Source organism: Equus caballus, chromosome 14 (genome assembly GCF_041296265.1).
Source record: "Equus caballus isolate H_3958 breed thoroughbred chromosome 14, TB-T2T, whole genome shotgun sequence".
Taxonomy (NCBI): Eukaryota; Metazoa; Chordata; class Mammalia; order Perissodactyla; family Equidae; genus Equus; species Equus caballus.
In genome coordinates, this window is record NC_091697.1 from 49,421,350 (window position 1) to 49,436,954 (window position 15,605).

At 41.3% G+C, this 15,605-nt stretch overlaps 1 long non-coding RNA gene across 1 annotated transcript; it reads right to left on the reverse strand.

Annotated features, from left to right (window-relative positions):
- Nucleotides 1-1,955: 1,955 nt before the first annotated feature.
- On the reverse strand, nucleotides 1,956-15,277 carry LOC138917457 (uncharacterized). Its single transcript, XR_011425512.1, has 3 exons — nucleotides 15,149-15,277; nucleotides 6,426-6,518; nucleotides 1,956-2,800 (listed from the first exon to the last, which is right to left on the reverse strand). It is a non-coding gene; the product is annotated as an uncharacterized lncRNA (long non-coding RNA).
- Nucleotides 15,278-15,605: the final 328 nt, after the last annotated feature.

The window sequence follows — 15,605 nt, forward strand, 5'->3', positions numbered from 1 at the left end:
GGGAAAGAGTGAAAGAAGAAAAGAAGACAAAGCGGGGAGAGAGGGAAGGAGGGAGGGAGAGGAAGGAAGGAGGAAGGAAGGGAGAAAGGAAGGGAGCGGAAAAATGGGCAGAGCCCTCAGCTTTCTCCTGAGTTAGAAGGAAAAATGACTGTGGGAGACCTAAAGCAAAGGGAATTTCTCTGAGGATCAGGAATAACATGAATGGATCTGACTTTTTACCTTAATTTGGAACAATTGGAATCCTCAAGAGATTGACTTGTTTCGTTTTCTGTAAACCCAGGGAAAAAGAAGTTGGCTGAATTTTAACCACCTCCAAATAATAAACACACACACACAGAGTGTTTGTTTTCCTGATTATAACTTCTTGGGACTGAATGGAAAATTTGGCATTCCGATTAACTGTAGCTTACAGTAAAATATCACTAAATGGGTGTTTTATATGCCCTTTGTTCCTCATTCTCTTTGGAAGATTGTCAAGAGGTTAACGAAACTAAAACTTTGGGATTTAGATCTTTCATAACCGGAAACAAGAGCCTCTCCAGCCTTAACAACTGGAAGCAACTGCACTTCTTTGAGCCTGTGGGATGTGCCAGGCACTGAGGTGGGTGCTGGGCGTGCATTGTCCCACTGAATCCTCTCAGCAACCCTGCACTGAAGATGTGATTAATATTTCCGTCTTATAGATGAGGTAACTGAGGCTCCATGAGGTTATATAACTTACATAAACAGTAAGTGGAGGAGCTAGAATAGGAACCCAGGTTGTTGGACTCCAGAGCCTCCCCTTTTAAGCAGTGCGTGAAACACTAACCTATAATAACGTTAGCACAAAAATTTGTTCTTTAAATTAGCCAAATTTGTTGCCTGGCATTCTTTAGAAATACAAAAAATGAATTTGGCTAATTGTTTTTGCATGGGTTTACAGGCAAGGGCTCAGAAAGCCATCTTCCCTCTTTTATCAGAGTGCTTTGACCTCCACCCGGGGCGCTGAGGGAATGCCTGTGATTCCAGAATGTTATCAAGGAGTCATTGTGCCACTCAGTCATTCAACCATCTCTCCCCAGCCTCCATGGGGAGTGCACATGTCCCACACAGGTCCACTGGGCGTGGCAGATTGCCCCACAAGGTTGATGCATTATTCGTTCAACATATTTTAACCGACTGCCATGTGCCAAGTGCCATGCTGGGCACTTCACGTGCTATTATTCTTTAATTCTCAAAAATACCCTGTGAGGTAGGTGTCATTAGTCTCCCTATTTTATAGATGGAGAAATAGAGATTCGGAGTGGTTAACCACAGCTGGGATTCTCACCAGGCCTGTCTGTTGACTCTCGAGCCTGCTCTCTCAAGCATTATGAAATAGCAACCATGAAAAGATAGACTTGGTACCCACCCTGGAGAAGCCATCACACCAATAGAGGAGATGTATATGAAGCCACTATTGCCCAACTAATTATTTCATTACCGTTATGGAAAGAACTACATAGTTAAAGTAGAGTGCCCTGTGCATGTGTTGAACACAAGGAATTGACCTGGGGGATAAAGAAATCTTCCTTGAGAAAGTGATGGTTCAGTTGACAGCTAAAGTGAGTAGGAGTCAACCAGGAGAGGAGAAAAGGAAAAAGCATTTCAGATAGAGGGGATCAGCATATTTGAAGATCCTGACTTATTAAGAAATACTGGCGTATTGGAGGGAATGAGTGATAGAAGATGAAAGAACCTTTTGAAACAATCGTCTACAGTCCTCATCCCTTCTCTTATACTTCTTTGTGTTATTCTCTCTACTAAGAGAGGAACGAGCCTCAGGTTAAACCCACCCACTATCAAATTCCTCAAAGTGTACCCAGAGTTGCCTAACAGACATTTAACACATCATTGATAAATGAATGAAATGAGTGGATGAATGTGTGAAAACTATTTGGTCCAAAGTCAAGCAATGTACTAGGGAGGAAAAAAATCCATGAAATCAATTTTTTATTTCACATAAATACATGTTTAATAGGTGGTTTTTCTAATAGTCAGCTACAATTTTTTTAATTATATGAACTAATGAGGAAAGAATAGCCTTTTTAACAAACAATGCTAAAAAAAAATGGACATCCACATGCAAAAGAATGAAGTTGGACCCCTCCTTTACATCTAACACAAAATTGACTTAAAATGGATCATAGGCTTAATGTAAGAGCTAAAACTATAGCACTCTTAGAAGAAAACGTAGGTGTAAATCCTCGTGACGTTGGAATAGGCAACAGTTTCCTACATATGGCATCTAAAGGACAAGCAATCAAAAAAATAAACAAATTGCACTTCATCAAAATTAAAAATGATTGTACCTCAAAGGACACTACCAAGAAAGCAAAAAAACAACCCTCAGAATGGAAGAAAATATTTGCAAATCATATATATCTGACAAGAGACTTGTATCTAGAATATATAAAGAACATTTACCACTCAACAATGAAAAAGAAATATCACCATTGTTAAGTGAGCAAAAGATTTAAATAGACATTTCTCCAAAGAAGATATACAAATAGCCAATAAGCACATGAAAGATTCTCATCATTAGTCATTAGGAACAAGAAAATCAAAACCCCAGTGAGACACCACTTTGCACTCATTAGGATTGCCATAATAAAAACAATAACAATAATAACAAATGTTTGGCAAGGATGCAGAGATTAGAACATACATTGCTGATGGGAATGTAAAATGATGCAGCCACTTTGGAAAACAGTTTGGCAGCTCCTCAAAATGGTAAACATAGAGCTCATAGGACCCAGCGATTCAGCTTCAAGGTGTCTACCTAAGAGAAATGAAAACACGTGTCTACATGAAAACTTGTACATAAATGTTCACAGAGGCATTATTCAAAATAGCCAAAAGGTAGAAACAACCTAAACGTTCATCAACTGATGAATGGATGAGCAAAATGTATTATACCCATATAAAGGTATATTATACGCCAATAAAAGAAATGAAGTACTGACACATTCTACAGCATTGATGAAACTTGGAAACATTATGCTAAGTGAAAGAAGCAAGTCACTCAGGACCACATTTTGTGTGATTCCATTTATGTGAACTGTCCAGAAGAGGCAAACCCACAGAGATAGAAAGTAGAACAGTGGTTGCCTGAGGTGGGGACAGGGAATGGGGAGTGGCTGCTAATGGGGATGAGGTTTCTTTGAGGGGTGATGAAAATGTTCTAAAATTGATTGTGGTGATGGTAGCACAACTCTGTAAACATACCAAAAACCATTGAATTGTGCACTTTAAATGAGCGAATTTTATGGTATGTGAATTATATTTCAATAAAGGTGTAAAAGAAAGGTATATGAACTAGAACTAGCATCCCAACTCTCGAACTGACTAAAACTGTTTTTTCTTTTCATTTTTCACACTCATCTGCTGAGGAAAGGCTCTGATATGGCGTGTCTTTCCACCTCTCTCGCTCCCATAAAAAGCGCTCCTTCCAAGATACATACGGCAGGAATGAAGATTGGATCAGGTCTTCCCAACTTTCTTCATTCGCAGGCCTAGAGTCATAATTGTCTTCTGACTAATGAGCCCCGAAGCCCTACAGAATCCTGAATTATTCAAAGAAAATTAAAATATTTTCCCTCTCCTGTATCTCCAAGCCTTCTCCCCGCCCCCCAAAACAGTCTGTGAACAGAAAGCTTGAAATAAATTTTCTTCTTAGTTGGCGCTAAGCAGAACAGCCAAAACGGCAACAATAAAACCAACCCATTTCCCAAGAATTCTAGTTATGTGGCTTTTTGCTATAGTCGCAGCAGCGTCTTTTAGGCCGACTTTGGCCGCAGTATGAGGAATTCAGGTTACACAAAAGTCATTCTCTTAGGAGCATTGCTGAACAACGGGCTATTGAGCAAGCATGTAAGTTTTCCATCTGTGGACATCGTTTTTTTCAGTTTCTTTAAAGATTTCTATCTGTGAAGTCCAAACTCCAGTAGGTTTGGTCACCCCATAAAGTAAGAGGGTGAACAGAATTTCTTATAATCCCCCTCCATTCCTATTACAATTTTCAATAGTTTCCTTTTAACTATCAGTGCTTGCGAGCCCTCCTCTGTTTTACTGTTGTTCATTTTTAGCTTAATGACCACCTCATTGTATGCATCATCTCTCTGAAAATTTCGGGGAAGAGCCATGTGAGAGAAATGCGCTTTTGGAATTTAGAACAGTACATTATGTGTATACTTCTATATTACGTTCCATTTGTGCTGCTCCCCCGGCATTAGCCAAGCTCAGTGGCAAACTGAAATGGCCGCGATGTTTTCCATTTGGAAAAGATAGCGTATTTAGCAGATACATAATAGCGTTTGTTGTCTTTACCATTAAACATAGTTTGATGTCTTTGCCTCCCAAACCAGTTTTAAGCATCAGCCTACCAAGTTTGAGCTATTTGTCCAAGAAGATTATAACCTCGATGCTTTTATTTTCAAAAAAAGCCTCTTCTTAACCCTGAAAAACTGACAAGCTTATCAGAAAAGTTTTGTCTTTAAGTTTTAAGTTACTATTTTTAGTACCAATAGAGTCTCTAGCAAAGAGTCATAATAGCAGCAAATATTTATTAAACTCTCACAATGGCACAGCCACTGTTTAAAGATACAAATATAAAGATAACTAACTTAACCCCCACAACCCCGAGACAGGCACTATTATTAGCCCTATTTTACACATCAGAAAATGGAGATAGAGAGAGATGGAACAACTTGCCCGAGCTCGCACACCTGACAGGTGGCAGAACTGGGATCTAACTCGGGAGACTGGCACCCAGGCCACTACACCTGGTAGCAGGAGCTTAATAAACCTCTTTGAGTGAACAAGTGCAGGATATAGAGCAACAAAAGAAATCTATGACAGCGAAATTCCATCTACTCGTCTCCACCCATCTTTTCCAAGCATGTGCCCTCCGGGAAGCCTCCCCAGATTGCTAGAATAGAAAGAACATTGTTCTTTCATCCTTCCTCCCTGTTCTTTCACCTCCTTCTTAGTCGTGGAGAGACCTTTCCAGGGGATGTGTTTATAGAGAGAAATATGTGCTTACAAAGCAAGCCAGTTCCCAGGAACCCACAAATCAGTGAGCCAATGCCTAAGGTCAATTTATTCTTTGACTCATTATGACCATAAGAATAAAACAGAAGAAGTCTGGTAAAGCAGATATGGACAGCAACACTTCTGCAGCTGCCCAGATTTCTGACACTGGGTTTTAACCTTATCTGTTCCTAGCATTTGAATGACACCAAGATTGCATGATTAAAATAGGACTTTATTAACTAATTTGAAACCCTCTCTTTTGTTCCTTGCTAATTAAGGAGACAAATTCACCAGGCTGCTTTCTGACGTTCCAAACCAGAAGTCAATATTTCAGGTCAAAAGCATTCGGCACATCTAAACCTTATAGTGGTGGCAGCATCCTTCTTCACTGAACACATCATAGCCGCCTTGGTCATTTATTCAGAAGGGTCAGGAGACAGCTGAATGATCTGACGGAATGGCTGCACCAACACTGGAAAGACGCGAAGAGGAGTTAAACGGAGCTCACTGAGCTCACGGGAAAGGAACGAAAGCCCAGTGACTTTGCCTCACCTGTTGAGAAATTTCGACAAAGCCTCATTTTGAGCCACACGCTGAAGGGGCTGAACATGAGAGTTTACATACATTTAGGTCATGTAATCTTCCCCACAGTCCTATGAGATTACCTTATTATCATTAAAAAGAAGGAAAGTAGAACGAAGATTTGAAACTTTTGAGCTCTAAAACCCTTGTTTTAACCGTTACGACTCTCCTACATGAACATATATCTGAGCATGAAGACAGAACCTTTCTGGAACCAATTCGACTCATTTCAACAGGCTCCTCAGTAGGATTTTATAGGCAGTGAAAACCCATAGATCCAAACCATTTCTCTCAGGAGCCTGATTTTCCCCCAGTCTGGGCTTTGGGAGTAAGGTATTACTTCTAGAACAACCCAGTTAAATGTAGACAGGAGATAATAAATTATAGGTGATAACAAATTTAGGTATAGGAAATGATAAATTATTGTATGTTCTTGTATTGTTTTATTACAACTCTTGTGCCATATTACACTTGGGTAATAAAATTTGGTTGTTAGTGTTCCAATGCTGCATAATGCATCAGATTTCAAAATCTTTTTGGCAACATTATTTCATTTGATCATTGTGACAACCTTATGAGGTAGGCAGATAGGAGACTATTATTCCAGTTCCTTGGAATGAAAACCGAGGCTTTGTATTCCCAGAGGGGCACAATTGCTCAGCAGTTGAGTGGATACTGGAATCCACCTCTGTTTAACAACCCAATCAGTGTTCTTGTCACGGTTCCACGCTGCTTCTCATAAATCTACTGAAACACATTTGCACACAAACATAAACTGGTCATCTAATTACCCATTTCTCAAATGGTTTTCAGAGATGCAGTACGGGTCAGGTTTGACAGGTAAAGAGTGAAAAGATCCAGTATATTGGATACCGCAGTGTTATCTAAAAGAAGAGAAATATTGCAAGTAAGGACACTCACGGCATTTGTAATAGCAAAAATAACCCATCAACAAGAAAACAGATTATAGTGGGGTAGTCATACAATGGAATACTACACAGCAATGAAATAAATAACCTCTAGCTAAATGCAACAGCATGAATGAATCACAAACACTTGAGAGAACGATGCCAGTTGCAGAAGAATACATATAATATAACACTTAGATAAACTACAAAAACAAGCAAAATATATAATGCTATAAGTTTGCATATGTGTGTAGTGAAAGTATTAAGAAATGTACGGAAATAGTTGTAACCAAATTCAGACTACTCGTTGCCTCTAGAGAGCAGAATGTGAGAGAGAGAGAGGAGCAGGAACATAAGCTTGTATCTGTACTTGATCCCTGGTGGTCGTGATATTTTTCTTTACACTTTTGTGTATGTCTTAAATATTTTATAATACCTTTTTTCAGAAAGGAAATGAAGAAGGCAATTATTCATTCTGCAAACATTGGCTGAGGGCAGGTAACACTGTGCTGGATGCTTGAATATAGTGGTGACAAGAGAGACACTGTGCCTGCCCTCACAGACCTCTGATCTTGCAGAGAGGATAGAAGAAGCAGCTTTCGCGCAAGAAAGCACAGGGAGCAATGGAATCTTGTGACGAGGAGACCAAATATAGTTCAGATGACCTAGGAAAGCTTCCAAGAGAAAATGAAGCTTAAGCTGAGACCGAAGAATGAAAAGTTTTAAGTATTAGAAAAGGGAAGAGCAGCCCAGATTAATACTGTTCAAAATGTCCACGTCTCAAACTAAACATTGGCACAAGCAGAGGGGAAAGAGGCATGAGATAAGGCTGGACAATGAGGAAGGAGCCAGATCACACAGGCCCTCACATTCATTCTTTGCTAACATTTTAACCAGACGAATGGAGCACTGACGATGGGCCTGGTAGGGGGCTATGTGCTGGTAAAGTACTAAGTGGGGTTGGGGAAGGGAGGGAAAGGGAGCAGAGCATCCTAACACCTTTCAGGATTTTCATTTCAAAACCCTCTTGCTAGGTCCAAAACTGTTCCCATATTCTTATCCTAATACAGAAGCAATTTCAGGAATTGAGGACATGGAACAAGAGATGGGGAAGCAGAAGGCGCGAATGTTCGTGAGCCGGCTAGGTCTTTCCTCCCCTTCCTACAAAGAAATTGCTCTGGCAGATTTCCACGTTGTAGGTATTTTACCATTTGTCATAAGCAAGTTACACAACCCGGTTAGTGATTAAATTACCAGCAGAGCTGCTATTTGAGTAGGGAAGGTTCAAGGTTGTTTCTTGCTCCTGCACTTTGGTTTAAAGGGAATTCAGTGAATTCTTTCTTAAATTCCTTGGTTAGAAGAAGGAAACATAAAAATCATGTCCGATCTGTGGTAGACAGCGTAAAAAGCAGCATTCAGGCACATTCATCAACTGCTAGGGCCCCTGTGTCTAACCTCAGCCCCAAGTTTAGATTTATAAAGTGTGAGCTCATTGTCAGTTTCATTTATCTCTGTTATTAAATTTACTGGGCCTCCTTCAAATGACATTATATCTTCTTATCTAATTCAAATAAATGTCTTACTCATGGCTAGAATGTAGATAGTGAAATCTTACTGTTAACTCAATAATTGAGATAATCTCATTGTTTTGCTTTCCTAATAGAATCTTGAATTTATTGCTCATGCCTGGGATTCCACTCGGTTTCACCAAACTTTTCTTAAAAATGCTGCTTCTGAGCATTCTCTGTGTCTCAGTGTTTCTGCAAGGATGGAACATTCTTGCCCTATTCTCTAACTAGCATCTATCTTCATCTGTTTATCTTATACAAAATAATCACTCAATTTGACATTTGTTTCTATTTTCATTAATTATGATTAAATATACTGATGGTATGGTAGCTAAAGGCACAGGCTTTAGAATAAGTCCTAAGTTTGAATCCCAGCTCTGTGACCCTATGATGACTTAACCTCAGTTTCCTCATCTGTAAAATGGGAATTATGATAGCTACCTCATAAGGGTATTGTGGAAATTAAATGAGATTATCTTCAGTGCATTGTCTGGGCTGGATGTCTTATAGTAACTGTTCAGATTTTAGCCAAGTAGAATAAGATATCGTAGTCTGTATCTAGCTTGACTAGAAATATGGTTTATCATTTAAAGATTCGACCACCCTTCTGAAGTGTGATTTGTGAAAGAGATTTTCTTTCTACTTTATACCATCCTGTACTTAGAGCATTTGGATCTGAGTCACCAGCGTTTCCTATCTTATGTATACAAACTGACATCTCAGTTCATTTTGTTTACTTTGGTTCCATTTTCCTGATGACTTTCCCAGCTTCCAGGTGGGTCTCCTGATCTAGAGGAGGCGGTAGACTGCCCCTCAGTACCTGCTTTAGGTGACTATCCCAAAACAGAGCATTTGAGGTTCCCAACCACAGCAGCCAGCGCTGCCTGGTAACCGAGAGCAACAACCTGTAGGGCTGGAGGCAGCCAGGAGAACGGAATGGGATTACCGTGCACAATCAGCCTGAAAACACCCATGGCTGCCACCCCACGCGCCATGCCCTTTCTTACAGTTGAGGCTTTATACATACTGTAACCTCTGCCTAGAACAATCTTCCCTACGCTCCTCCTTCATCAGACTAATTCCCATTCATTTATCAAGTCTCAGCTTGTATATCACCCTCTCCAAGAAAGCTTCTCTGCCTCCACAGACTGGGTAGGAATCTCTATTATGTACCCCCATGACATTCTCTAGTTATCTCTATCATGCGTGGGCAGTCCTCACTTGGCATAGTTCCAGTATGCATGAACTTCAATCACCACAAGTTAGGTACGTAGCATCAGTCCTCCAACAGCACAGTTCAAACTGGAGTTACCACAGTACACAAACTGTGAGTAATTGCATAAAGCATAAACTTCACTGTTTGCTTTTCAGTCCACAAATCGCATCACAAAAAAACAGACTCATACCATGATTAGTAACAATTATGTCACTGCTTCCAAAGTCTATTGGTGATTGGTCACTGCACATTTGTTATTCAGTTCACACACAGACAGCAAAGGCAACAGTTGTGTTGCCTCCTTGTTCCCCAGTGATAAACCCATGTGACTTTTTACATATCTGGGTAATTGAAAGAGGGAATTAACCAGAAAAGATGAAAGTGCAGCAAAGAGATAAAAAGTGATTACCCTGGAAGTCAAATTCTAATGGAATGAAAATGGAGTTATAGAAGAAACAGCTGGCCATGGAATGTTGACATCTTTCCCACTGGATATAGTCTAGATATGGAAGCAGAGGAACTTAGTGAGGGCAACTTTATTGACACAAATGAGCAAAGTGGTCATGACAAAAGGATGGTGACGTCCCAGGAGAAGGGATGCTGGCAACATTTCACCCTGAAGGAACTCTCGGAGACACTTCTTATTGACATAGAAAGAGCAAAGGATAAAATGTTAGAAGCTGAATCAAATTTAGAAAGGAGCACAATAATTTGCCAAGAAATAGAAAGCATGTTTGCTCCATGTTGTGATCTGCTGAGGGGAGAAGGAGAGCACTCTTCAAACAACTCTTGATAAGTTTTTTACACCAATCCTCAATGTTGCTACTGTTTTAAATAACAGTGTACTAAATAAATAATAGTGATTCTATTTTTTTCATTTTCCTATACATTTATAACCAACAGTAAGAGAGTTTTTAAAGGTCAAGGAGCAATCATAATTTTTTCCATTGATTATGATGATCACTTGGCACAATTTCAGCTTGCATGGTAATTTTCATGGTCCTACACTACACTGCAAAGTGAGAACTGCTACATTGTAGCTAGTTACCACACACAAGGGCAGAGATATAATTCTGAGTTCGGATGAATGAGGGAGTGAATGAATGAAGGAATGAATGAATTCTAAGTGGGCTTCACCTATATAAAATACCGAGGATGAAAGAGGACATTCTCATCCTCCATGCCATAGCTCCTCCCGAGTCTGGATGTTCAGCCCATCTTCCAAGATCTGCTCTGTGCTCAAATTAACTCTGTAGCCCTAATAACAGCCCTGAAGCTGGGGGTCCGTTCCCCAACCAGCAGGTCAGTGCAGCAGCTTGCAATTGGCTCCACCAGGTCCAGGCCAAGCCTCAGCCAGACACAGCCACAGCCGCCACTGTCTCAGTCTGGAGCTGGGTTTATGATTCAGATACTCCCAGGCCTAGACTATGGTCATGGGGCGTAGGGCTATCTTAAATAAATGAAAGTTACTGTATAATATAAACCTCAGTCTGGCCAATAAATTTTATATCCTCTCCTCCTACATCTTTACTAGAACTGTTAATAAATATCCAGATTTCATACTCATGTTTTCATGGTGAGGAGTAGTTAAAGTGGCCAAGATGTCAACATTGCCATGACAGCCCTTCAAATTCCATAAATGTAATCCCGGGATAATTTAAAACCTAACTCTTCTGGTATTTTCTCAGTACTTTTATCATTATAATGCTGTTGGAAATGAAAATGGTAAGAGACAGACTATGAAAGGGGCAACATTCCCACAGCTTTTGGATGTCAGATAGGCAATCTCATTAAGACTTTTCCAGGAAATACCACAAACCAACTTATTTATGTTTCTTTTTCTCCTGGGATTCTTCTCTGAGGATGTTTTAAAACTTGAATTAACCTCTTTTCAAAGGCCCTTAATAACTCCTTACTTCATGAATGTATTGAAATTTTCTCAACTCTGTTGTCCAGGGGGTGGTTGGGAGTTTCATTCCTCCCTTTATTTATTTGGCAAATATTTATTGAACACCCGGCTCTGTGCTCGGCCCTGGAATCCACGCGAGCAGTCAGACATGCCCTTCTGGGACGCACAGACTGATGGCAAAACAGAAAATAAACAGATGGACAAATCAAAAGACTTGGAATTAAACTCACACCATGTGCTGTGAAGGGAACAGAGTGAAGGGAGGAGACCAGGAAAGACCGTACTCAGAGAAGACGGTCAGGGAAGAACTCTGAGGAGGTGAGACCTGAGATGTGAAGAGTTGAGGGGAGAAATTTCCTCACATGCCAACAGGCTCTGAGACAGGAAGCACGTGGAGTGCTCAAGGAAATGTAAGGAGGAAACTGGAAATTGTATGCATATTTGCACATAATGGAAGCCGTTTCGGGCCAGAGTAACTGGTGGGGCTCTCTGGAGCTGGCCTTTTGCCACAGTGAGCCTAGCGCCCCCCTGCAGTCTGGTCCTCTCGGGCTGAAGGAGGGTCCATGAGGGACACTTCCATGGAGAGCCTCAGTTTCCCCCCTTCTGTTTCCTATTGATGGCAGGCCTGTCCTGAGCTAAGACTCGTGCTTGGAGGCTCCATCCAAGCCCCTTCTCTGAAACTTGCTGACCTTGACTTGGGAATCACACTAGGGTTCTCAGTTCCAGGCTAATCTTTCCACAAGTGCTTTTTCTTTTAACAATGTAAAGCACAGCAGTTTTCTTCATCATCTCCCAACGCCCGCAAGCAGGAGGCTGGACACCGGCTGGCCGGCATCACCACCAGGAGGGCAAGGGGACCCTCCCCAAGGAGTCTTCCTGAGGTTGTGGGAGGGGAGGATGGCTCTGGGCCAACTGCGCACAGGAGGGACCCTTGCTTGGTAGGGGCACGGAGAGTCATCAATCTATTTTCCCGTCCTTTTGGCTTCAGGATTTCCAAAGCAGCACAGCCTACATTTGTAAAGCTCATTGCAGTACATAATTGAGAAAGTCTGTGATTTGAATTAAGCCAGGAAACTACTTACCACTTGTCATCATGTCATACAATGAAACTATAACTATGTGTAGAATAATTTTTAAATAATCCTTTATAGGACTTTTTTGGCAGTTTAGTCCAGCTATTCAAAGGGACTTTGCAATATTTATATCTGTTATTAAGAAGTTTTGGGGAAAGGGGATAACAGGGAAGCTGATATATCCAGCAAGTCACTTCTTTCTGAGACCCTCAGTTTCTCTATTAATTAAAAGGGGATAAATAGCACTTTCGACCTCACAGGACTGTTGAGAAGACTAAGTAAGCTGATACATGACCAGGCCCAGTGCCTGAGTCACAGTTAGGATTCACAAACAGTAACTATTATCATCATATTACAGTGAAACCCTGTTTCTCTCTTTTTTTTTTTTTTTTTTTTTTTGCTGAGGAAGATTCACCCTGAGCTAACATCTGTTGCCAATCCTCCTCTTTTTTTTTTTTTTGCTTAAGGAGGAAGATTTGCTCTGAGCTAACAGCTGTGCCAATCTTCCTCTATTTTATATGTGGGTCGCAGCCATAGCATGGCCACCAATGAGTGGTGTAGGTCTATCCCTGGGAACAGAACCTGGGCCATGGAAGTGGAGCATGCCGAACTTAACCACTAAGCCATGGGGCCAGCCCCCTATTTCTCTTTTTAAAGAAAATTCTGTGGCTCAGACTTTTTATCACTAAAACAAACTGTTCCATCAATTAGGGCCAAGCAAAGGTTTATTCTATTTGGTAGGGTGATTATTTTTGTGAATTTTCCTTAGATTTCTCAGTGTGGTTAGTAATTTAAAGATTATAGTTGGATCCTTACTCCATGGATAGCTGGCGCAGTTCAGTCCCACAGAGGGCAATTCTGAAGCCACACAGAGGTCAGCAAGTTGCTGACAAAAATAATCCATAACAGTGATTTTGGCTTCATTAGAACTACTAACATATGGCCCACGCTGTATTTATTCCACTTTCTGGGGAAGAGACACTTTGATGCTCTTTACTCTATAAAATGGTTACAATAGATATAAAGGGCCTGGTTTTAATCATTGTGACTTTTGACATCCGTAAAAAAAAAAAAAAAAGAAATCTGTGCTTTCTGGTTCATAACCAGTGTTTCTTGAGTGCTAACTATGTGCCAGCCACTGTGCTCAGTGTTCTATACGAATTGCCTCATCTACCCCTCTATCTATAAATTAGAGATGTGGGGGAGGACGGACTTTTCCTCTACCCCCTCTAGGTCCTACTGGCTGGGCTACAAATTAAATCGACGTGAGACAGAATAACAGGAGAAAATCAAACAAAGCTTTATGACATGTGTACATGGGAGAAACACAGGAAAGCTGAGTAACTCGCCAGAATGGCCGAGGCTGCCGGTTTAAACACCATCTTCAGCTAAAGACAAAGGAGGATGTTGTGGGGTGGGAGGTGGTTCGGGTCTTCAAAGGAGAGGAAGGCAATTCACATGGAGAGGGAAAAGCAAACGTTTGGTAGATAAGATGGGTTTAGCCAGTCACACAGTCACAGCCTACCGGTACCCAGAGTTACCTGTGGTGGTGGCCCGTCTTGGGGACAGGGCTTTTATCTTAAATTCTTTTAGGCGGTCAGGGGGCAGGTCAAAGTTTCTTTTAGAGTCTTTTGTTCTTAAAAATAATCAAGCCAAAGAGCCACATTTTGAGGTGGCCAATTCTGATCCCCCCAGACACTACTCCTGTGCCCATTTTCCAAATGAGAGCACAGAGGTTTGGAGCTGGGAGGTACTGCTGCCCAGGTCACCCACCTAGCGGCAGTCACAAACCCCTGTCTCTGTCATCTTGACTGTGCAAGGAAGTTGTCAAGAGCAAGATTTGACACAGAGTCCTGGGCAAGTCATATTGCCTCTTTGTGCCTCAGTTTCCTCCCTGGTCAACTAGGGACAATAATCCTGTTTACCACAGATAGCTTTGTGAGGATTAAATGAGATAATGCTTGTAAAGCACTTAACCAGGGACAACCAGCCTCACCCTTCGGGAACCCCACCTACCCCTCCTGGAATATCACACTTTACTTGATCGGAAAGAATTTCCCCAGAAGGTCTGGCCTGACAGTCCGTTGTTCCTAGCTGAGGTCGTGTTCCATAACCAGCTCCACCCCACTGTTTTGGCTTCCTCAGAAGGAAGGTTAATTTTTCATAGTCACTACAACTTCCTTAGTCAGTACCATTTGATTCCCAGTCTAAGAAGTATACATCCTCCTGTGATTCTGTTGATTTCTGGGCTAACAGATTTAACAGACCTCCAGGGTCACATCCTTCTCTGTTCCAAGCTTTCCTCTTCATAGCAATGAAATCTTAAGGAAATCCATCAGGCCAGCTTGTCTACTCTTAAAGGATGTGTTTTGCAGGAGGAAGGATTGGCTTCATGGCTCTCCTGCAGCCAGGCCACGCGAATTCATTGAGGGCCACACACAGTACTCAATTCTTTCTCTTTCTCTCTCTCTCCATCTATCACCTACCCACCTACCTACATATCTCCCTATCTTCTCAATCTCATTCTCATTATTATATGCAAGTCCCCTATGAGGAAATGTCTAAAAGACAGGCTCTAAAAAGAGCCAGACTTCCCGGGGATAAATCCTGGCCCAACTACTTACTAGCTGTGTGCCCTTGGGCAAAGTATGTAACCTCTCTGTGCCTAGTCCCCTCATCTGTTAAAAGGGGATACTAATAGCACCTACATCATAAGGTCGTTTGAGAAGTAAATGAATCTGGCACTTAAAACAGTGCCCGGCACATAGCTACTTCGGTATGTTATTATTGTTGCATTTAATAGATGGTAAACTCTGGTATTGAGAGGTGAAATAACTTACCCGAGGTCTCACAGGCCATGAGTTGCAGAGCTGAGACTGGCTGTTTGCAGAGTTGGTGCTCCAACTACAGCGCGATACTGCCTCTTGTTTAGCACACCCCATGCTTTCGCTCCTCAGCTGAGCCTGGCTGGGCATTGTGGGATACTCAAAAGACAAAAACGCCCATCGACCAACAGTTTCACTTCCAAGAACTTGACCGAAACTGGAACAAGTGTATAAAAGCATAGGTGTAAGGAGGTCACTGCAACGTTATTTGTGATGGCATAAGACCAGGATACTTCTTCAGTTAAAATGGCTAGTATATAAAAAGGCTGTTAAATATAGTACAAACTAAATAAACGAATGTTTCTCTATATGTATATGACCTTTTGAACCTAAATTTTCATGGAAAATGTCAAATAGACTTTTTAAATGTCGTTGGGGAATAGGCTGTGGGAAACGTTCACAGACTAGAGGA